The sequence below is a fragment of the Octopus bimaculoides genome, chromosome 14 (genome assembly GCF_046866305.1).
Source record: "Octopus bimaculoides isolate indiv1 chromosome 14, ASM4686630v1, whole genome shotgun sequence".
In the NCBI taxonomy this organism is placed as follows: domain Eukaryota; kingdom Metazoa; phylum Mollusca; class Cephalopoda; order Octopoda; family Octopodidae; genus Octopus; species Octopus bimaculoides.
In genome coordinates this window covers 51,619,748-51,631,270 of record NC_142941.1, presented here as the reverse complement: position 1 = coordinate 51,631,270, position 11,523 = coordinate 51,619,748, and positions in this window count along the sequence as shown.

The following is an 11,523-nucleotide window of genomic DNA, read 5'->3' as shown; positions in this document are numbered from 1 at the left end:
TGCATATTTTTACTGTTCCACATACAAACTGCATTTGTAATGTACGAATTATCCGGTCGATTTCTCTTTCTGAAAAATCCCAGTATATCCAGATTCTCCTTTAAGCATTTACTAACAAAACCTAATGCTCCAATTATTATTGGTATGAATATGAATTCATAGTCTGTACGTATGTATGTATGTATGTATGTATGTATGTATGTATGTATGTATGTATGTATGTATCTATCTATCTATCTATCTATCTATCGATCTATCTATCTATCTATCTATCTATCTATCTATGCATGTAACCAATCACGCACGCACACACAGACGTCTATATCTCATGGCAAGAAACTCAAGTGAGGGTAGAGTTATCAAACATGCTCACTCGTCAAAAGCCAACCACATGAGAATGACGGTGCTCCAGCATGGCCACAGCTTTTGGGCTGCAAAACATAAAGAAATACAGGAATATTTATATCTGTGTGTGTGTATGTGTGTGCGCGCCCCAGATATAGATAGAGGGGCAGGGAGAGACAGACAGACAGACAAAGAGCGAGAGAAAGTGTGAAAGAGGAATAACCCTTTTTGCTTCCATGTGCCTAATTCACTCACAAGGCTTTGTTTGGCCTGAGTTTATAGTAGAAGACAATTGCCCACAGTGACACGCAATGTCATTGAACCTGGAACCGTGTGGTTACGAAGCAAACTTCTTACCGGACAGCCAGCCAGCCATACCGTTCTGAGTTCAAATTCCGTCAAGGTCAACTTTGCCTTTCATCATTTCGGCGCCGATAAATTAAGTACCAGTTGCGTACTGGGGTCGATCAAATCTACTGGCCCCTTCCCCAAAAATTTTGGGCCCTGTGCTTAGAGTAGAAACGAATATATCGACAAAGCAAGGCGGCGAGCTGGCAGAATCGTTAGCACGCCGGGCGAAAATGCTGAGCGGTATTTCGTCTGCCATTACGTTCTGAGTTCAAATTCCGCCGAGGTCGACTTTGTTTTTCATCTTTTCGGCGTCGATAAATTAAGTACCAGTTGCGTACTGGGATCGATCACATCGACTGGCCCTCTCCCCCAAAATTTCGGGTCTTGTACCTAGAGCAGAAAAGAATATATCGACAAAGCTGAACTTGGGTGGAGTTGGAAAAAGAACGTTAAGTGCCGCACGAAATACCGTTCTACCGATGCTGTCAATTCACCAATAGGCTGGAACTAAGCAAAAATCCGTTCTTTTTATCTGTAGGTCTTATATATACCACCGATGCCACTTATTCGTTAAAAACTAGAATTTTTTTTATCGTTTTTGAAGCTATATATATTTTTTGAAAAACTGTATCAGGATTCCACCTTAAAACAGAATGTACGAAAGAAGTTAGAGCAATATAAATTAATATAACGTTTATGATGTTAAGTATAAATTGGGTGTTATGATGATATGCAAAATGTTTATTTAAATATGTATGCATCGAGTTCTTTCTCATTTAATTAGTCTACACGGCACTATATTAAGCTATAGGACATTATATTAAGTTATACAACCCAAGACACTTTACTGTGGAAGACCTATATGTAACTTATAAACACATGGAAACGTACGCACATACCGATATATGCATAAACGCACGTACAAATTTATACACGCGTGTACACATACACACACACATATACTCACATATATATATTTTAGAGAGATAGAGAGAGTGGAGAGATTGATAAACAAACTCATGAACACTCACTTATTTACATGAATTACATGAATACACACACCCAAACATATATTTGTGTGTGTGTGTGTGTGTTTGTGCGTGTTTCTAATTAACATTGAAATAAGAATTTCGTTAGAGAAAAAGGATGAGCCATTCGTACGTATGAAAATTGACTTAGTCATATGACTACGTCGGACAAGATACGTTACCTGATACCTGAAGATTTCATCATTGACAAATCACTTCCTACTAAACATGAATAGCAACTAATAGGAAATAATGGCTTAATTGCATTCGGGGAAGTTGTTTTTACAACGTAAAATACCTGTTCTCTATATGACATGTATACACGGATGTTCAGACAGGCACGCACATACTTACATACATACATACATGCATACATACATGCATACATACATATTCGTATTATATACTTCTGTATAAACACACACACATAAACACACACACACACATGTACAAATAGACGTACGTGTGTGTGCATATATATATATATATATATATATATATATATATATATATATATATATATATATGTATATATATATATATATATATATATATATATATATATATATATATGTATATATATATATATATATATATATATATATATATATATAGAGAGAGAGAGAGAGAGAGAGAGAGGTAGGTAGAAAGGTAGGTAGGTTGATAAATAGATAGATAGACAGACAGACAGACAGACAGGCAGGCAGGCAGACAGACAGACAGACAGATAGATAGATAGATAGATAGATAGATAGATAGATAGATAGATAGATAGATAGATAGATATAGGCGCAGATAGATATAGGCGCAGGTATAGCTGTGTGATAAGAAACATGTTTCCCAACCCCATGGTTCTGGACTCAGTCCCAGTATGTGTGCCACCTTGGGCAAGTGTCTTCTATTATAGCCACAGTCAGATCAAAGCCTTGTGAGTGGATTTGGTAGACGGAAACTGAAAGAAGCCCGTCGCATGTATATATATATTTATATATGTACATATCTATATGTGTGTGTGTTTTTGAGTTTGTGATTGTCCTCCCATCACTGCTTGACACCGCTATTGGTGTGTTTACGATCTCATAACCTAGCGGTTCTGCAAAAGAGATAATAGAATAGTACCATACATACATGCAAACATACATACATACACAAACACGAGAGATACGAACCAATCTAATCGGAGGAGTAAAAGCAGAGCTTCATCAATGGAGTTTGACAACGAGTTAGAACATTGATAGATGCAGCCATTAAATTTCAGCCATATTTGTTTTATTTTTATACTTTGTACTCCTTTCCCTTCGCAAAAATCTTTTAATGTTCTCTTGCTATTATCCTCAGAGTTAAATGCAACTTATGTACACGTGCACACACACAAACACATACAGACACACACACACATATACAAACACACATACACACACACACATAAACACGGAAACACATATATACACACACGCACGCGCACACACGCACACACACACACACACATACAAACACACACGCATGCACACGCACATACACACATACAAACGTACACACATGCGTACACACGCGTACACACACATACATATGTGCACCCAAGGCGGTGATTAAGCGAACGTTACAGGTGTAGTGACTGTCCGCATTGCATGTATGGAAATACCAGAAATTTTGACAAAGTCTTTTACACTATACTTTGGCTTATTCTTCATGATTTACATGCATAGGTGCTATATATTCCGTCTAGTTTCGGAAGCTAACACGTTGACAATGGATTCCTCTTGTAAAAAGATGTACACATATTTTCTTTCTTCTCAGTCTTGTAAACAGTATCTCTTCTCGTCGCGTTACATAACCTTAAAAAACCCCGCTACGTTCGACATATTACTCTGCCGACGCAATCGTCTATTACTGTCTGTGTACTCTGGTATTTTAGCTTTAAGACTAACACGGAGCGAACCATTTCTTAAAAATCTGTTGCAATAGTGAATAATTACTTCAACAAATAGATAATGATATTCCCTATTGCCCAATTCCAATCTGACCTTTATTTCCAACAACAATTTTGCGTGTCAACGGCTGAAAACATCTATGATAATATCTTTATAAGCCTATATATCACAATCCGGTCTGTTTTTAAACGACTTATTTGATTGATAATGTAAACTGTATTTAACAATTTGGTTTTATTTTACGTCTCTTGTGTACTTGGGTCTGTTTACTTACAGCCTGCCATCTATACATACATACATGCATACATGCATAAATATATGCATACATGCATGTATACATACATACATACATACATACATACACATGAGTATATATATATATATATATATATATATATATATATATATATATATATATATATATATATATGTATGTATGTATGTATGTATATGTATATGCATGAACATATAGATATATATGTGTTTTGACATACCTTCAAGTAGACATATACACACATACAAACATATACATTCATAACAGACAAACATATTTTTAATTACTAACTTCAATGTATGCACCTACATGTACAGCTCAACAGAGACACGAATGAATTCTTACAATGTATGTATGTATATATACATATATGTATATACTCATGCACTTGTAGTATACATACATAATATAAACATAAAACACACATATGCATACATGTACAAACATACACACGCACACGTCTTAGGGAAGTTTGACATAATGGTTATGAAATTCACTTCGTGAACATAAGGCGCCGGGTACGATCCCATGTCGTGGTACCTTTGGTAAGTGCCTATTACTATAGACTTACGTTATCGTATACGATGTTAAATTTTGTAGACGGAAACTGTATAGAAACCTGTTATGTGGATTTTACTTTGCTTGCCATTAAATTATCTATAAAGACATGTTTTATTAGTCCCTTAAGGCTCCGGCAGGGGTTGGTGGCGAACCTTGATGTACTCTTTCATGACAACCTTCTCTCATTCTTTCTTCTTTCTTCCTGTTTCTGATGTACCTGTATTTCAAAGGGCCAGCCTTGTCGCACGTGTCTGTGGAGTGCTCAGCCATTTGCACGTTAATTTCACAAGCAGGCTGTTCCGTTGATCGGGTCAACTGGATCTCTCGACATCGTACCCGACAGAGTGCCTCGACGATCAACGATCAGAAGAGACTGTCATTGCTTTCTATATTTAATTAGTAGTAATTATATCAAATATAGAGGATTGTCTCCCCTGCCACTTTTAACCAGGTGTAAAAATTTTGAAAAATATAAACGATTACATCGTTGCTAAAAGTGTAAGTTTAATTAATCAAAACTTTCTGTTTATTACACCAAGTTCGCTAACACCCACTCAACAATTGAACATGTATACACTTGACATCTCTGGATATTTTTCTCATCCATTATTTTAACTTATTAAAGCCAATTATTTTCTTCTCTCTCTCTCTATTCGTTAAAATTTTGCTGTTACGGCTAGACTATGTTTTGATTAATTATTCAAAACTATGCTCCTAGTGACACGAAATCTATATGAATAATTCTGGTAAATATTAGTTGTTGGTGAGTTCTAATTAGAGCGAAACATGCACGCAGGTGTTCCTGGAATGCTAAAGCTCTAACAAACGCCACCACATTGCATTCAATACGCAATTAAGAGCAATTAATTAAAATTATAAAATTGTTATCTATCACATTTTTACCAGAATTATTCGTATAGATATCGCTTACTTCGTGTCACTAAGAGTATAATTTTAATTAATTAATTAATTAAAATATCTTGGCTTATTACAAGAAGTATGCTTTTGCCTTAAGCTTCGTTTTACTATAATTACTTGGAAATGACTAATGACAAACTCCCTCCGTTCCTTCAAGCTGTTTCAGTGGAGGAACTGAAACGGGAGACGCTGCTGTTTTCCCTTTCTCTGGTTAAACCATTAGCAGACACACATGAACACACACACACACACACACACACACACACACACACACACACACACACACACACACACACACACACACACACACATGCGTGTATCCGTGCGTTTACCACTAATACAGATGTAAGCAGAAAATAACTTTATATATCGTTCGTTCATCAAATCTTTTGCTTACTTTACCAGATTTTGCAAGTTAGATTCTTTTGGAAAAATTTTTCTGGGTGGTCTGAACGAGCAGCAACGATATAAAGTTTCCGACATGAATTTACAGCGTTTGATATTTTTAATATTATCTAATACGATGTATATATTTCGAATTTAATGTTTCGTTTTGAATCACCGTTACAGATATATTCGCAGGGCCAGACGCAAACATACATCATACGTACACACATATCAACACGCAAACACACACAAGCAACCAAACAGTCTTGCTAAAATGTTTTTTGTTTTTGTAATTGAATTAGGAAAAAGAGCCGGTTTCTAACCCAGGTCCATTCGAATTTCAATATCATCAACAGGGTATTTTCTTCTATATGTATGTACGTACGTATGTATTTATGTATATGTGTATGCATGAATGTATATATGTATGTATGTATACGTGCAAATCTCTCTTTTGTTTTACATATGATTTTTCTATGCATAGCTAGACATGTATGCATGTATGAATGTGCATGTACACACACACATACACACACACATATATAAATGTGTGTCTGTGTGTGTGTGTGTTGTGGTTGAATAGGAGACCCATCAGGCCGAACAATATTGCAGTGGTGGCAGATAAAGGTGTCACGCAAGTTGGCACCCGTGCCGGTGGCGCGTAAAGGCAAACATTGCACCCTCGGAGTGGTTGGCGTTAGGAAGGGCATCCAGCCGTCGAAGACCATGCCAAGTGAGACTGGATTCTGGTGTATCCTTCCAGAGTGCCAGGCCCGGTCAAACCATCCAACCCATGCCAGCTTGGACAACACACGTTAAGTGAAGATGATGATGATGAATCCTGTCTACAAACTATAGGCACATGGCCTGAAATTTTTGGAAGGGAGACACGTTGAATACCGCGACCCCAGTACACAACTGGTACTTAATTCATCGACCACGAAAGGATGAAAGGCAAAGTCGACTTCGGCTAAATTTGAACTCAGAACGTAAAAACGGACGAAAAACCGCTAAACATTTTGTCCGGCACGGTAATGGCTCTAAAAACATTCACTAGCTCGTTTTGCGTTCTATCTTCTCGTTTGCATTACCAAACTTTCACACACAAACACACACACACACACATACACACACACACACACACACACACATACACACACACACGCATACACACCTGCACACATGCACACAAACACACATACGCACATACACACCTGCACACATGCACACACATACACATACACACACATGCAGACACATGCACACATACACATGCACACACTCACAAACACACACACATTCACATGCACACATGCACATATAAGCGCACACACACTCATACACACATAAACACACCTGCAATCATGTACACACTCGCACACGCTCCCATATACACACATACACACACATATAGACACCAGCACGCATGCACACACTCGCACACGCTCACATATACACGCACACATACACACTCGTATTTCACACTATATTTGAATATTATTTTGCATGTGTGTGCGTGCGTGCGTGTGTGTGTGTGTGTGTGTGTACCTATGTGCATCTGTGTGTGTGTGTATCTTTGTGCGTGTGTAAGCTATACATAGCGATGTACTCATGTGTGCATGTATATCTGAAGAACTCGGAGCCGAATAATCTTTCCAGGAATTCGTCGTATACACACGGAATAGGTTTATAATGTGCATATTTTGACATGCATGGCTAAATAAGATTATTAAGCTATTTAGCTTTTGATATATAAACGAATTACAACTCAAAAATATCGCATTCGACGAACAAAGTTGACATATAATTAATGGTAGATGTCAGCTAGTTATTTACACACAGCGATGCAGCTGCACGTTTCAAAGATACGTATATGCATCTATGGTTAATAGACATACATATATATATATATATATATATATATATATATATATATATATATATATATATATATATATATATATATATATAAATGTATATATATAAATGTATATATATATAGATATGCACGATTTTTGTATATATATGTATAAGGATATGTGTGTGTGTGTGTGTATATATATATATATATATATATATATATACATACGTACATACATATATGTATATGTATATATATATATATATATATATATATATATATATATATATATATATATATATATATATATATATATATATATATATATATGTGTATAAGAAAAGTATAAAAATTTATATAGGAATATTTCTAATATATATATATACATAAATGTATAAATGTGCCAATAATTCCGTGTGTGCATATATATGCACACACGCATACATACAATACACACACACACTTAATATGTGTATGTTTGTGTGAGCGTGTGTCTGTGTGTATGTATGCGTATATGGGTTTGTGTGTGCGTATATATATATATATATATATATATATATATATATATATATATATATATACTACAGCCGCAGGAGTGACTGTGTAGTAAGTAACTTGCTTCACGACCACGTTATTCCAGGTCCAGTTTCACTGCGTAGAACTTTGGACAAGTGACTTCTACTATAACATCGGGCCGATGTTATATATATATGTTACATATATATATTGATAGAAAAGACAACAAAAGAAAGAAAGAGACCCCGATATTATGTAAATAGAGGAATTTATCTGCAAAAATATGTGATAATTATTCGGTAGCCATGATAAAACTCCGAGTATCGGATGCCGGGGCGGAAACCCACGCCGTCATCTCTTCAGTTATCTGGCCATTGGAAATTGCTATAGCAATATATATATAGCTATATGTATGTATGTATGTATGTATGCAGCAGAAGTCAAATCAAGACTAGATTTTGGAGCATTCTTAAACAGAGCTCTTCAAAAACTTCAACTTAATCTTTGCAGGATCTTGACTCGTCTGCATAAATGTCTATCCTTTAATCAAATTCGTCAAGTGGATTATGCAAATGTTTATGGCATTCTGAGAGAAAAGGTCAGATAACAAAAACCAGTCGTTAATCCGTGTAATCGGCAACCGTCTCGCTGGTTTCAAAATAGTTTTGCGATCGAAGTCAGACTTTTGAAGTTAAAATCAAAAATACAACGTAAGTTCAACTTTTTCTGGTACGTAGGTGTGCATGTGTTTGTGTTTATATCTCCATAACCGAGCGGTTCGGCAAAAGAAGATCGATAGCATTAAAATAAGCACAGGGGTCGATTTGTTTGACAAAGCTCTTCAAGACCCGTGGCCCCAGCGCGGCCGTATTCCAATGACTGAAGCACTTCAAAGACAAAAGATAAAAGTGAATTCGATTCTAGAATATTGATATATGATGTATTTTTACTTTTTTACCTGTTGCAGTCTGAGGCCATGCTGGGGCACAGTTTCAAGGACTTTTATTCGAAAGAATCGACTCCAAGTCTAATTTTTTTTAAAGCCTAGAACTTATTCTATCGGTCTCTTTTGCCGAAGAGCTAAGTTACGGAGACGTAAACACACCAACGCCGGTTGTCAAATGGTGGGCTGGGGACAAATTCGGACACAAAGGATTTGGGCCAGTGTTAGCACTTGTAATGGGCGACTTTTCTTGGCGCAAACTGTACCGCCAGCATTTCACCTTTAATCTTCCACATAGTCACACTCAAATGTTAGCCTTAGAGTTATGTGTCATCAGTCACGTTCTTATTCTGATTGTGGTGTGTGTATACTCTTTATGCGTAAATTTTAGTTTAGTGTTGTGTTGGGAATAATTCTTCTTAAATAATCGTCTATTTTGTGTGAAATTCTATATTATATGGTTGTATTATGTGTCGTCAGTGTGATCCAAATAAAAGAGACACATGCATCCAGGCACATACATACATACATACATACATACATACATATATACATCCACACCTATGTTGCTCACAACCTGAATGTTGTTCTCTTTCTTGCCATCAAAGCGTAGAGTCTCAAGTATTAAGGTACACTCTCTTTCCATTATAGTATAGTGTTTAGCTAATACCATACTGCTATACCTAGTCAATCATGTGTTGTAATTTTTTTCTATTGTTCATTGCACTACTTCATGCGTTTGCGTTTGTGCCTATAAATGTATACACAAAGCAGAAATGTAACATCTGGGAACAAAATTAAACTACAGGTTTAAGAAAAGACATCGTTTTCGATAAAAGAAATTTGAAATGCGCTACGATTACATGGAATGAACAGGCATCTCTTGACAAATTTCTTCCGATTAAAATGCAATCAAAATAAGCGAAAATGTATAAGAAAGGCACAAAGACTTTTCGGTTTCCATCGTTTCTGTACATTCCTCTTTCTACATTTCTTCCCTTGATCTTCCAACTTCGTACATATTTATGGTATCAGCTAAATACAAAGGCAGAACATGTATTCTGCTTTTATATATATATATATATATATATATATATATATATATGTGTGTGTGTGTGTGTGTGTGTGTGTGTGTGTGTGTGTGTGTGTGTGTGTGTGTGTGTGGCGCCTTTGTGTGTCTACATACATGTATACATCCATGTGTGTATATTTGTATGCACATATACATCGGAATCGAATGATGTATATATTTGCATGTATTCAGTTATACATACATTCACACACATATATATATATACATATATTCATATATATATATATATATATATATATATATATATATATATATATATATATATATATATATATGTATATATATATATACATACGTACATTCATTCATATATACACGCATAGATACATATGTATAAATTCCCCAACTTTTGACATAGATAGATCTTTCAAATTTTAACATCTATCTAAGCTATTAATAATATCCGATGTAATTATTCTTAGCTATCTCACAATATTTCCGACATTACATATTCCGAGATAACACAACACCTACAGACTATGTACACGTATTTCCCTTTCTCCCATCCCCTCTTTCTCTCTCTTTCTTCTCCTTCTCCTCCCTTTTTCTCACTATTCATCTCTCACACCTCTTCTATCCCCCCACCACCTCTATTACTTCTGTCTATCGTTTTCTACATCACTGTATCACCTGCTATAATAATAGTAATAATACATGTAGAGAACAAACATAACTTGGTGTATGTTTCTGTATAGATACTTACATAAATATTTAACATGTACACATAATCACGCCCAAGCATTCACTTGAAAACACACGTTTAGCAGCATGCGTACGAATGTAAGCTCTATTTGTATGCGTTCGTGTGTGTATGTGTGTGTGTCACATGAAATTACGTATTCTCTATATGGACATACAAATCTGTCTATCTATCTATCTATCTATCTATCTATCTATCTATCTATCTATCTATCTATCTATCTATCTATCTATCTATGTGTATGTATGTATGTATACACCTACTCGCCCACATCCTCTTCCGAGATACATTTCACCACGCCGTGTTAAGAATCCTCCCACTTCCACCCCCATTCTCTGTGGTAGGTCCTTAATTTTGTTCTGTCTGTCTTTGCTAATAATAAAATGTAGTTGAATTGCCCAAGTCGTCTTTTATGTTGTACAACTCCTCGAACTGTAACATCCCATATATTTACTGCTATTTAACACGGTACCAGCAGCTAGCAATGCATTTCGTACGTTGAGCTCGAACAATACAGATGAATGGGGTGAGTATGAACATCATCGTTCGTTTACAGTCGTGCCATGTGATATTTTAAGCCTTTCTGAAAAGTCGGGTGTATATCCCATCAAGGCA